This window comes from Scomber japonicus, chromosome 19 (assembly GCF_027409825.1).
Source record: "Scomber japonicus isolate fScoJap1 chromosome 19, fScoJap1.pri, whole genome shotgun sequence".
In the NCBI taxonomy this organism is placed as follows: domain Eukaryota; kingdom Metazoa; phylum Chordata; class Actinopteri; order Scombriformes; family Scombridae; genus Scomber; species Scomber japonicus.
In genome coordinates, this window is record NC_070596.1 from 22263118 (window position 1) to 22278041 (window position 14924).

The following is a 14924-nucleotide window of genomic DNA, read 5'->3' on the forward strand; positions in this document are numbered from 1 at the left end:
AAAAAAAATAATAAAAAAATAAATATCCAGGATAGTCCAATCATGTTTCCTTAAACTGAGGACAGTTGCTAAAATTGTGACAAATTGATTAAAACAGTTGTAGCTGTTGAGACAGTAATCTATGTTTTTACAGTCGGACTACTGCACTATTCCTTACTTCAGCCTAAATGTCAGCTACCCGCATCCAGCTGATTCAATATGTTGCTGCCATGCTTTTAACAAACTCCAGGAAATTGGCATCACTGAGGTTTTGCTTTGCATGATCAGACCCTTAGTTATGTTTTTAAATGGTGTCATTGCAGCCTGAGATCTTCAGGCAGGGTCTCCTGATTGATCCAACCAGTCACTTTGTTATTCAGGGTGGGCAAGCGTTTTCTGTATCTTTGGAACTCCCTGCCTGAACATCTCAGGGTATTTATTATTCAATACTATTCAATACTATTATTACTTTAATTAACTTTTTATCAGAAACCTTTTCCTAAAATGTTCTGTTTTTAACTTGTTTTGGGGTTTTATTTCTTTTATGGTTTTATTATGTGTTATATCTCGAAAAATATTTTGTATTATTGATGAATCTGTTTTACTGTTAATCAATTTGAAAATAACATTATTGTTATCAGATTGCATCAAAATACCTACCATGGTTACTGGGCACTTCCTGTGACAGAAAAATATAAATGCCATATATACCTGTAAAGCAACATAATTACATATAATACTAAAGGGTTGAGTTCATGATTTGTTGGTACGGAGACGGCCATCTGCACTGACTTGGCACAGGCCCACAATTAAGACCCTATTACCATGGCAAAGAGAGTGGGTTTGTGGGTAGAACATCTTTCCACTGGCTGCATCTTGCAGGCTCCTCCTGTGCGCAGTTGGCACACAATGGCATGCTGTAATTGCATGATGGAAAACAGGGAAATATTACTATATTTATTCCAGTTACACACTTTGATATAGTAGTAAAAACACAGGTACATTTAATAACATTAATATAATACATACTATTTAGATAACCTAGAAGGCTATTCTAGTGCCAGCATCTACAAAACCAGGGCCCAACAGTAGCACAGCTAATTGAAACGCAGCCAACATGTTTTTGACAAGTAAATGTTTTCACCTTGAGGAAGGTCTTTACTGTATACAATGCATCTCTGTATAAACATGAGTTATATGTTATTCAGTTCAGGAAATGAAGGCGGTATTTGGATCAGTTGTGCACTAACCAGTGATATAAAAGTATAATTCTGAGGTACAATTACTGCAATTGTGTATTTCAGTTTTGGTTTTAGTAATTCTATTCCACTACATTTCAGTCAGGATTGTTCATGCCACTTCATTTAATACCATGCAGTGCATAAACTAGTTAAAATTACATTGAAATGCTGCTTAAATGTCAATGCATCAGTCAAAAGTAAAATATGCAATGATATAACAATGATATAGGCTATTTTGCTGTAATGTGAGTATTTTTGACAATTGAAGTGCATTTTGCTGATAATACTTAGGTATACTTTCACATAAGATTTTAAATGCATGACTTCTACTTCTAATGGCATGTGTCTGCAGTGAGTAAAGGATGTTTTCACTGACAAGAACCCCTCCATCACATCCATGTTGCTATCTTTAACAGCTACACCTGCTGGGCTGTTGTTGACATTTATGACATATGTACAAATCAGAGGAATGATTGAAAGCAAGAAAGAGTGTCTTGGTTGGTGTGGTGCAGAGGATTGTGAACTGCAATCAGAAAACAGATGTACTGTTCTGGTACTGCAATATTCAGTTAAACCTCAACATCACATGTAAATGTTTTATACAGAAATTAGTTTTATACAGAAAATAGAGCAAACCTCCGAAGAGAGTAGGAAAATGAAAAAACAAATTGTCTACATGCATGACTTAATCTTAAAATTACTGTAGGTTTTGATGTCAAGTCAAGGACAAAATAAGATCCTAGAGAGGGATGTACAGGTGCACTGACTGCACGCCGTCACTGAGGAGTCCCTCGCTCTTCCCAGCTTGGTATCTTGGTGGTATTTCTCTGGGCCAGTCTGCACCCTGCTGAGGTGACAACACCAATGTGTCACACCAGTTTGTTTGTGAGTGTGTGTGCGTGGGTGGGTGTCTGAACATGCAATGAACTGGGAGAGACAGAAGCAGAGAGGCAGACGGGAAGTGAGTTCAATCAATGAAGTTCATATGAGCACACAGAGAGATGTACATGCTCAGTTATGACATAACAGAGCTATGTTTAATCTTCTTTTTTAACCCTTCATTCTTGTCCAGAAGTTATTCTGTTCAACATTATGAATAGGTATCATATCATTTTAAAATGCCGGACAAAAAATACAAACGTCTGACCTGCTTTTGCAGACAAGCTGAGTCTGTGCACAGCAGCAATATGTGTGTGTGTGTGTGTGTGTGTGTGTGCGTATGTGTGTGTGCACGCGCCTGTCTGAACCAGCTGAACCCTGTTGTGTCTGTGCTAGACGACTGCTGGGCATGTAACATGGCTGCTTAGATTTAAAACAGCCAAACCGGCTCTAGAGTATATTAACCATTTGCAGAAAATGTAACGTAGCACATTTTATTGCATGACAAAGCTGTTAGGTACATGTATTCAAAAATAAACAGATTGACATATGAATATTCAGTACATTGTTTAACACTAGAAGCTTTCCTTTTGTTAGTGTGATATAAAGCCTGTCAGATTTTTTTTTTTTAAGGCTGGCACTCAAAGGGACTCACTACAAAGTCAATAGCCTCTCCACACAGCCCTCTAATCTGCACTTTACTAAGTGATCTCCTGTTGAGGCTGAGAAAAGAAAAGGTATTATTGGCAGTAGTGAGGTGCAATTGCTTTTTGGTAATGATCCCAGGAGGCAATTTGATTTAAGGTGGTTGAGCAATATCCAGATGCCAGGATTCTATATTTAGAAAGAAAAAAATCTGCATTGCTGACGTGGAGACTAAATTCTAGGATGATACAGCAGAAAATGTTTCATAATGTCATCTGTTGTTAATGCATCAGAGATTTTCTTTTAGTCGAGACTCTATGGGTAGTTGTCCAGTATCCTGCAAGAGAGGCATTGATATTATTAGACTGACAGCACCCCCTTGTGGTAAAATAGAGAACATGGCAAAATAATCCCATTCTTATTTTATCAATAAAGTGTTAGGGCTTACATTTTTTGTAAAACTTTATTTGAAATAACACCACAAACAGTATTCCTGATTATACTATACTCCTCCCTTTACTTAGAAAAGCCACTCTGCAGTTTTTTGATATACTTTGCATTAATTCTTCCACTTTGTCACTTTATAGATATGTCACTGCTACTATTCACCTGCATTAATTCACATCAACTATGTCAAAACAGATTTTAACATTGTAATTTTTTCTGTGTTTTTATTCATTATAATTACGGTTTGGCAGGCAAGTGGACCCAAGTCCAGGCACAGCGACAAGTGTTGCCAGCAAAGCAAAACAGTTTAAAACAGACAGGACTTAACAGAACTAAACAAGACATAACAAAGCAAAGCAAAACATACCAGAGCATAGGATCCAACAAATACAGTACAGAAAGCCAGTACTAGGAGGTGCAGGTGGGGAGATGGGTGGAGAACCTCAGGAGAGGGGACTGAGGTGATGAAACAGGATAACAGACAGGAAGCCAATTAGTTAGGGAAAACACAGGGAGCGGGGCAGGACTGACACGGCTAGATACGGGGCAGGTGTGTAGATTGGCAAAGGAGGAAAATAAGTACAGGAACAGAGGAAGGACAACACACAGTAGAAAACCCCTAAATCCAGAAAACACAACATCTCTATATAACAAACTAGCATACATCAACGTGCCCAAGGCTATACATGGATATTAGCTTAATTACACAACATTGCAAGCTGTTAATCATATAAGACAGCCCTTTAAAGATACAACCCCGCTTGTATCTTTAAAGGACTGTTCCAGTTCGCAACCCAAATCATATAAATGAGCAAAGTGGGGGGAAAAATGGAGTCCAAAATCCACAAGTGCACAATAATTGTCATTGCACCTGTAGATATCATGCCAGAATAAATAGGACAATAAATGTATCTACATCTTTACTTGAATATTTTTGGGTCTGTTTGTTAAATATCAGTAACCCCACTGCAATCACATACCTTAAAATAAAGTTTATATTGTCTCTTCATTTAGTTGATGTTGGCCTTCATGAAACAGATAAATGATAGCACACATAACCTTAGTTTATTCAGTAGTTTTGACAGTATATTAGTTCTGTTTGTAATTTTGTAAATTTAGTTTCGTTCTGGAAATGTGTGTTTTGGTAAGATGTGGGTAGAGAATCTGATTATGATTATCTGACTTCATTGTGCTGCTTTTTCTTGGCAGTGTGGCACGCCGTAGTTTAGTCACTTTCAATGTTTTAGTTTTAAGTTATCAGTGTTGATGTTACTGCTACTGATTGCTACTGTTAAAGGGACAAAGGTGTTCCTCCTGAAGCAGAGAAAACCTGGTTATCACTCTAGACAGTTTGTCATACACTGGATACACTGTTAACAAAATGTGTTTTCCATGACTTCATGAGTTACGCTCTCCTGTTTTTACATGTTAGCATTCCAAAATATTACTCTTAGTGAACACCTGAAACATGATTCCACTATACAACCTTGTCCTGAAGTGACATCTGAATGAATTACACACTGAGGATGTTATTACAACTACGCCCTCTCCTAAACTGCCAGCTTTTCTTCTTACTGTTGTGGGCATTGATCATAATGACTAAACTTTGTGGAGGTGAGCACAAGTTGTTAAATAAACATCCCGCATCCCTCACAGGTAAAGCTACCCGTTAGAACATTTAAACGGCCGCCCACGAAAGCTCTGTTCGCTATCTCTGTGCTTAATCTTTTGAGTCAGCATCACATCACTGGCTTTACCCTGGTGAAGCCACGATCATTACAACATGCACTTCCTCTCTGATTCTTTCTTAAACTGCTCAAACTTGTCTTCACCTGGAAAGTACACACTGAGTAGAGGTTTCGGCTGTGACCTTTGAGCAAATTAGGAAAAACACAGAGAAGTGCAGTCTGTGAGGTCTTGGTTGTTTGGTTGTCCTGCTTATTATCTGAACTTCTGTAGTGGGACATCAAAATACAACCAGAGAGTGGTGCTGTAGTGCTACAACATAACAAAAATGACACCTGCAAAGGAAGGAAACTGCTGACTCCTCTGTGGATATGTTATTTTTTGTACTTCTGTCTCAATAAGGGTCAATTAAAGTTTTTGACATGTGCAGCACAGTTTTGGGAAGTGAAGACATTTTTGTTTCGTGCCACTTCTCTAAGGTCAGAAGGTCAAAGGAATAGTTTTGGGCTTTTTGAGAAAAACACTTATCCATTCTGTTGCCAAGAGTTAGAGAAGAAGATTAACATCACTCTTACATCTGTATGGTAAATATTAACTATAGCGAGTCACTGGTTAGCTTAGCTACGTTAGCATAAAAACTGGAGGCAGGAGGGAACAGCTAGCCTGGCTTTGTTCAGCAGTACAAAATCCACCTGCCGGCACATCTGAATCTCACTAACACCTTATATCTCGTTTGTATATTCTGAAGTATCAAAACATGACAGTGTGGTTTAACAGGGAGTTATGAGTGTGAGATTTGGCTACCCTAAAGCAGTCACTTCCTGGAGTCTTGACGCAAATAACCCACCATAAAACCACCATATTGACACTTAGACTTAAGACTTAAACTGCATTATAACATTTTAATACGTGAGCTTTAGATGTGTTAGTAGGCCGGTTTTTAGGAAGGATAAGGCTGATGATTTATTATCAACAATTCTCATGTGCAGAGCCAAACTAACGATGAATTAATCTACAGGTATTGTGTGTATCTGAAGAATTAGAAACATGTTAATGTACGATGTTGTTGCACTGGGTGATATGTTCTTTCACCATGAAGATAACGGTCATGGGGGAGTTTTTCTTTAGAAATGGCTCCAAGACTAATAACAGTGATTTTCAGATAGAGTAGTTGCTTGTAAGACAGACACCATCTGTGTTTTAGTTTTACAGTGCTTTGGTTGTTGTGCTACATATCACAACCTCTTGATGTTGTACTCAGACTTTGGATAAACACACACAATACTTGATCACTTGACGTACATCCGTTTGTTGTTGATTTTTGCACATGATATTTATTGCAAAGAAAATATAGAAAATTGCCAGCTGTATCCTTTAACCTTTGGACAAAGCTAGACTAACTATTTCATCCATTTCCAATCTTTATGGTAAGCTAAATCAACTGACAGCTGGATGTAGTTTCATACAGATATGAGAGTGATATTGATCTTATCATGTGACTCTCAGCAAGAACGCCAACAAATGTATTTCCCAAAATGTCGATTTGCTCCATAGACTTTTCCTTTGAAATAAAGATTAATATAAAGATTAATATATAAAGTAAGAGAGGCATTTAGAACTGATGTTACATTTTGTGTTAAAGTAAGGAATTTGTGCATTTTTGTATGTGCACATGTGCTGAATCTACATGTGGTCTCTGTTTGCTTTGCATGCCAACTGTTTCCATTTCACCAAGAGCATTAAGACAACAGTGGGTTACATTAAGTCCACTGAAACCATTTGACTGGATATACTTGGCACCTGCAGCATAATATCACATATGGCAGCTCCCTTCCCGACATCACACTGTGCTAGAGCGCTTAATAGAGCCAACTCTGCTTAGTGATGTAAGCAAACTGAAGGAAAACACAAAGACTACATGTCAGAGTTTTCTCCCGTTACATCAAACCACAGAAATGGAAAACATATTTACCAGTGCACTTTGCTCTGCACGACTATGAAACCAATGAATGCAGCCAGACATATAGTTTAACATTAATTACAGAAAGGGGTAGACATAATGAAAGTCCTTTTAAAATGATGATATGCAATATAACATTAAATATAAATCAGCTCAATGCTCTATCCATTATTAGGATTATAGCACAACAACTAATAATTTCCAGTGTAATGCAAAATACGTCCTGTTTATCAGCACAGCCCTTCCTGTGGTCCTGTCTTTTAATGCTGAAAGATGTTCTGTGCTGAACAGAGCAAACCCTCACATGTCTCCATACTGTGCTGTTCTTTGCTATGTTGCTCTCTGTTCTGGTTCCTGTCAGTTTAGAGGCCCAATCAGTTCTTATCTGGCTCCTTATCCACCAGCAGGATGACTGATGTTCATCCAAAGGTCTTGACCACACTATACGCCCACTCTCCTTTGGCTGACTTTACTTTGACCTACCCTATGAAACAGTTTAGATAGGTATTAATTAAACTGATAGGTTGTTTAATTTACACTGCACTGCTGTTACAATGGTAACAACTGATCGCCATCAACATTAAATAAACATTAACATATTTTTATGTACTCTGCTATGTTATTTGTCCCAGTTTTATGCTGAGCACTGGAGTGGATCCCATCTCAGATAAGTTCCTGAGAGTCACTGCAGAGATTATTTTCTTTTGCTATATCCTGATGAAATTTAGTATTATATGCACATTCTCGAATAAAGTCAATCAATCAATTGTTAAGTACAATATGCACTAGTTTATTTTGTAAACTTAGCTCAAATTAATGCACTTTATTACACCAGAACTGCAATAAATTCTAATTCAAGTTTTTGTTTTAGAGAGGTGTAGATGATCAAGTGGCAAAAACCTTTAAGTACAATGTCACAGATAGTTGCTAGATGTCTCATTCAAACAGCGTCAACTTCTCTCTGGAAATACCAAGTCCATCATTTTTTTCAATAAGTCGTTATGGTCTCAATCTCTAAATACCTATAAGTGTGCTGATGGTCATTTTGGAAATGATTGCGTCATTAACAAGATTTGAAGCCTTAAGGTTGCTTAGATGTCTGTGTGGGTGTTGATTGATACTTTGCTCAGCTGCTTCTCTCCTCTGCTCGGGGACCAGTCTTATAATATTTTGTTAAGTCTAATGTTTAATGTTACTTGATTACGATAAATGGTCTGTTAGCACATTTTAGCAAAACTAGCTAATTGCTCTTATCAGTATAATTTCCAGGTGCCTAAGGCGTCTTTATTCTCAGAAGACAAGCTCAGACTGAATGCAGCATGCTCACCACATGGCAGCAGATAGACTACATTAGAGACTAGCTAACACTAAGGCATTTTTCCAGCTAAACAGCCAAATATTTTACACAGAGGTTTGGACCTTGTTTTGCTAGAAAATAATTGTTTTGTATGACATGCTGTCCACCCATTTTGGAAATCAGCAGTGTTTACATCTGTTCCAGAGGACTACATTAAGAAATGAAGGGAAAATGCTGTGATTGCTTAAATATAAGAAGACATTTTCAGACAGCTTCTCCTGGAAGATATTCATAGTGTTGCTATTCGTCGAAAACACCAGAAGTGTCAAAGATTGTTGTGTAAAGAATGAAAACAGGAACTTAAGAGAGAGATTCAAACCCTACCCTACCCTTCTCACATCCTCACAAAATCGCTGTGTGAGGTTGAGCGTGATAGTCAGAAGTTCTCGGACCAATGCAGACCCCTTCAAGTAAGTGAATGGGGGGAGGGGTGGGTTCCGAAGCTTTTTGACCAGTGACTCCTGATGAAGTGTATTGGTACCTTAAATCCACACAGCCCTCTTAGAAAAGATGCTCATTTGAGTTTAATATTATGAAGAGTCAGCTGGGAGGAAATTAAAGAATTTGAGACAACATTCAGATACACAATTTGTATGAAGACCACTAAGTATTGAAGACAAACTGGAACTGGAATGACATACACCCAAAGTCAATATAAGAAGTACAGATAAAAATCATGACGCATTACCAAGAATAAAACCAGAATCGAGTAGGCCTACCTACCTTTATTTACAGTACTATCAAACAATGGAGCTTAATACAGTAATGTATTTACATTATGACTAATATTTGAAGTGTTGCGGACTGTACAGTATGTTCTTATCATGTTACAGTACACAGATCAGATTATTCACCAGATTAAATATATGCAGATGCTTTTGTTGAAAACTGTGTATGTGTACATACTGTGTATTTGTGTATGATTAAGTTTAATTGAGTGTGTGTGTATAAGCAAGTGTAATATAATAACGTGTAAACATTATAGTATATTTAGCATTCTGAAAAAAGTTTTATTGTGATTTTAAGATGGATTCTTGGGATATTAGCTAAAAGAGATCCAAACAAACAAATATTGAGCTGTGTAACAACATGCTGATCTAAAATGAGTCTATTTCATTTGTAAATCCAATTATATGAATACGGGAATCTGAAACACTGACACATACCTCACATCACTTTGATCTTTCTTCCCTCAAAGGGTTTTTACAGGGTTTTTTGCAAATGTGTAATCTATTTCCAGTGAACCAACAGCAATGTGTTTTCATTCCCAGGTATTTCAGACTTATAATTACATTTCCTCAAACTGTTCCTACCCATTTCAAGTCTGACAAACATTTAGAGATTCTTTAACACATTCACAAAGCTGATATAATCAGAAATGAGCGGAAAGGTCTCTATTTAATTTGTTATTTATGTCACAGCAGGTCAGGCCTGACATCTGGGTCAGGTGCACTCACATCTAAGCAGAGCTGTGATGCTGAATATAGAGCCTGTCTGGAAATGGTCTTTACTGGAAATTTAGTATTTGAAAAGTTAATTGAGCGAATTGGACAAGCACATGCATCACTGGACAGAAAAACGAACATTTACCGAAACAATAATGTCAAACAAACACATAAATGAGTCAAATAAGACACAAACACATCATTTCACAGTTTATATTTTCAGGAAAATAATAAAATAATGCCAGTAAGAATGTGTGAACTTTGTTTTGAACTTTTCCCCACTTAGGAGGGGAAGTGGAAAATTGAAATGGGTAAATGAAACCTTCTGTAAATGTGATGGATCATTTTCTTTTACTTTGATTACCTATAAACAGAGGCGGGAGTTTTGTATGTACTAAAATACATAGTATATACAGATGTTGAAATACTGTATGTTAGCAATTAAGTGAATTATTACCAGCCAAAACCATGGTTGATAAAAAAAAAAACAAAAAAAACCCCATCAGATTCTTTGCAGGGAGCCATGGCTAAAGTATGACAACAGTAACATTTGACTTTATTCCTTTCTTTAGCACTTACAAACATCATTTTAACATTTGCTTAATTGTTATTGGCACACTACAATATAATAATAAGGAGATACAGGTAGATTCACAGTGTTTTATTACTGTATTTATTACACATATGAATTAACATTGTTTATAAATGTTAAAAAAGTCAAGTTGAGCTTCAATTTACATTCTTGACTTTTGAAACAGCAGTTTGAATAAAAACATTCTTTACTCTAGGTCCGCTTACGTCTTTCCTCTGGGAACTTTTAGCTGAACCAGTCACAGAGAGTGATGAGGAAGTATTTTTAAATAAATGCTTACGTCTATACAATTCATATTAATGTTAAATATGAAGACATTTGATATGATTACAGCCATTAAATTAGGGATACTTCACAACTGCCCTTATATCTGCTTACATTCATTATAGTGTGTTATAAACCATGTAATAATTGTTTACCGCTTATAAATGTTCTATAGTGGTTAAAATAAAGTGTTTCTTTGAAGGGAGTGAGCATTATGACTGAATATATGGTAAAAGTAAAGTGGTAAAAGTGTCCTTCCCTGAAATGCTGCATAAGCTGTGGAGAAAGAGGGGAAGCAGCTAAAGGGTTTAACCAAATACAATGAAGAGCCTCTGTGTCAACTCTGGTGATATTGCCCAACCAGCCAAGTAGTAAGAAGCTGAGTCACCTCTATGCTTTGCAAAGTATGGAGGCTTATTAATTAAATTAAAAAGTCTCCCAATAAACTGTCTTGAGTGTTTACAGTTTCTTATTCCCAGAGGGACTATTAAAGGAAGGAACACCCTAATATTTTCTTCTTCGCCAAGCAAAACTGTTAAATTATATGACACAAGACTACACCAAGGAGTGGATGTTTGAACTTGTGGAGAGAGTCAACAATTCTGTAATAACATAACTTCAGGTATAAACTCTTGTTCTCTACTATGCCTGGGAAAATACTATTACATTAAATGGTTTTACTTATTCATGTATTTCTTCCTTTGTCTTTGTAAAATTCAAGGCCACTGAATCAAAAAAATATTACTTTCCGCCTTTTAAAAAAGCACTAGGTGGTACTTTAAATCGCGGTTCAGGTCCCCGACAAAATACAGTGGCAATAACCTCTGTGTCCTCATTAAAGACCTCCAGTTTTATTACACATATATAGTCATTAGCTGATATTTCATGGTGTTGTCGTTGGCGTAATTGACACTTTCCAATTTCAAGAGAAATATTTATTTGAAACATGACCTTCCAGTTTAAACATTGAAACATTTTTACTGTCAGAGGTCACTCTCTGTATGTCTGTGTATATCTCAACATCTCAACATAACCTGAACCATGGTGTGTCTGCTAAGTGTACTCTGGGCTGTGTGGCACTAGCGGTCAGGCCTGGCCAGTGTTATTGTCTTCTGCTAGCGTGGATGCCAGCATGTTACTGATCCTCCTTCCAAGCCCACAGCGTTTTTTAGGCAGACTGTTTACAAAACCAAGTAAGGCCAACTTTTAAAAGGCCAAGGGACAGGCATCCTTGGGAATGTTTTCGAAATGCTTTTTGAAATCGTCAGGGCAAATTCAGGACGCATATTAACATCACATGGGAGCAGCTAGTGGGCAGCTATGTGCAGTTTGTCATATTGATGCCCCTAAAAGAGCCACCAAATCTTCTAATCTCACACCTCGTCTAGTGATAAATTAAAATTGATTAAAACCACAAAGAGAAATACTATAAATCTCTTAGGAAATTATGACAAGCAACGGTTTATCTTTGGGTAACTTGGCCAAGTAAACACACTTAATTCATGCTTGGTGCATGAACACCATGGAAGTTTTGAAGCACCTCTCCCTGGAAGAAACAGTTTGAGGTTTTAAAAGGGACTTATCATGCTTTTGTTGATTTTCTGTTATTTGTATACTGTTATGATGTTGGATATTTATAATAAACATAGTCAAAGTTCTAAAACTTGAGGTGGGGTGAATGCTCCCTCTATGTCAAAATCCAGGGCTTCAGTCTGCCCTGAATGACGAAAGCAAAACTTTCAGAATGGTTTGGCTTTGTTTGCAACACTTCCTCTCTACTTATCCTTGTGATGGCCTCAGATTGTTTGTTCACGCCCATACGTCCATTCTGTCTTCTTTGTCACTAAGGTTGTTTAGGATTCAGCTCCAAACATGTACAGATGTGTTTCAGAAATGTATATTTTGAGTTAAGAACAAGAAAAAGAAGTGAAATCATTCTAATACTAGTACTACTACTATTTGTTTATGTATCTCTGGACACTAGCCAATAAGAAGTGAGTGGGCTCATCGGGAGGCGGGGCTTAAAGAGACAGGAGCTGAAACTACCTGTTTCAGACAGAGGCTGAATTGAGGGAGGGACTGCATAAAGGAATATGAGATGAATAAGGAGTTTGATTTTTCCTGTAAATCAGGCAAATATCTTCTAGTACAGCAACAAATATAAACATAAACCTCAAAATGTGTATGATACAGCCCCTAACACTGACTGATTCCCATTCAGAAATGTACAGATTCATCCAGCATGACACAGCAAATCCTTTGCAAACAGCCATTACAGTATTTCAGGAAATGCAATATTAGGAAATGGATTCATGCATTGTTTACCCTCATGTGCATATACAGTTTCGCTGCTGATTGAACCAGAGCACCTAGCCCAGAGTATAAATATATATAGACCTGGAAATGTGCATGATAAGACAAAAAAACATATGATAGAGTTAAGATAAATACTACTCGGCAGTGTTTAAAAGCACAGGGACAGCATATGGCCAACAGTGCTAGGAAATCCTTTTTAAAGTTGTGCCTGTGCAACAATACAGCTGTCTCCTGATCCATCATTCCAGCAGCATTACACATGGCAGACTGCCTTCAACAGCTCCTGACAAACAAAGTGCTCTGCTGGATAATCTGAAGGAGCAATCCCACACAGATTCTCACTCCTCTTGAGACAAAGTAGGGCAGTGGTGCAAAATAAAGAGGAGTGAATTATCACACATGCCCATAAACATACTCGCCACAGTGGAGTTATTAAAGCATTAAATGTCCCCACTTTCTCTGGGAAAACTTTTATCTTCAATAGATCACACTCTAATTATTTGGCCTTGAGTTCCTGGTCAGGATGGGACACCAAAGCTTACATCCTGATCACAGACGAAGTCCGGTCGAGGTCATGAAGAGTGCTGTGTAGCTCTGACTCCTTTCCCACGGAAACAAGGACCAGTGGCTGACAAGACTATGCTGCAAGATTTGGCAGTGATGCTCCTCGGATCAGAGTCTTTTTTTATGTGCTGCTGGTCACACTATATTCACATGACAACTATGCAATATCTGTAATGTGTCCTCAATTTACTGATACCTGGTGATAAAATAGTGTGGTAAATTACATTTTTACACGTTTTTTTGTTTAGGTTAAAACGCTATTAATAAGGTAATGGCACTCTAAAATGTTAGAGAGATCCACCAGGCATAGAAACTAATCATTATTCCCTTTTGTCATCATATTTTGTGAAAACTCTGACCAATCATATCATTCGGTCCAAATGATATGATTGGCTGAGCGACCTGACTGTTTGCCCCTTCCGCATTACGTAATCGCGCTCGCACCCCCACCCGGAAGAGAGTCTGTTGTGGATCCACGGCATTATAGTACATCCATGATCCCACGGAGATAGCCGTAAACAGACAGTAGTGACTGACAATGACTGACAAAAGTGGGCCATGGCTTCCACCTCCAGCCGCTCCCACAGGGAAAAAGAAAACTATATCAGAAACTATTGCAGTTCATGTTCGTGGAGAGGGGAAGGGAGGGGGGAGGAGTTGCTGCTGTTCAAGTTTTAACAGTCTTTAACAGATGTTTAGAGTCTGAGTTAAAAATTCTTATTAGCTTCCTTGCTTGATCGCAAATGAGAAATTTACTATCACTGTAATGTCTGTACAGAAAATATGAAGTAACACAAGCAATTAGTTACCTTAACTTAGCTTAAAAAGTGGAAAAAAGTGTAACAGCTTGCCTGACAAAAATCCTCTTACCAAAAACAGGAACTTGTTGATATTAAGTATATTTTACATTTTCTTTGCAGCACAATGTTAAATTATTTAGAGCACAGAACCGTTGTCTCACTTCTGAGAAGTACAGTATAATGAGACAGTAATAACATCAAATCCCAGACACAAGTTTCTTCTGATTACTTAACTCAAGACAAATCCACTGCATGTTTTTTGGCTACAGTAATATTTTCCCTTTCAAATATTTTTGGAATTTTTAAACGAAACATAACCACTTTATATTTCCAGACAAAGGTGATCCAGTCTTGTTTAAATTATAAGCATAACCACCTAAATTACAGCTATTATGTAAACCTTCAAAATGAATCACAGACCCATTTTTCACTATGAAAAGAAAAATAATATCACAGCAGAATTCAGATGAAATTTTCTCCCTAAGGATTTCTGTGAAATTGACAAAAACTGTTAATCTGAGAGTTTTGAAGCCAAAACTAAGTGTTGGAAGATTGCCACAAGAAGCAACCCATTTTTCATTACACACTCATTTGAACTACTGATGATGAAAAAATGTGAGTCTTTGCAGCTTTAACTAGAAGGATTATATTTGAAGCATTGCATTTATAACCTGATTTATTAATAGAATCTGTATGTTACATCAGCATCCAGCTCATTAGATTGCTTAACTAATATACACCTGAAATAA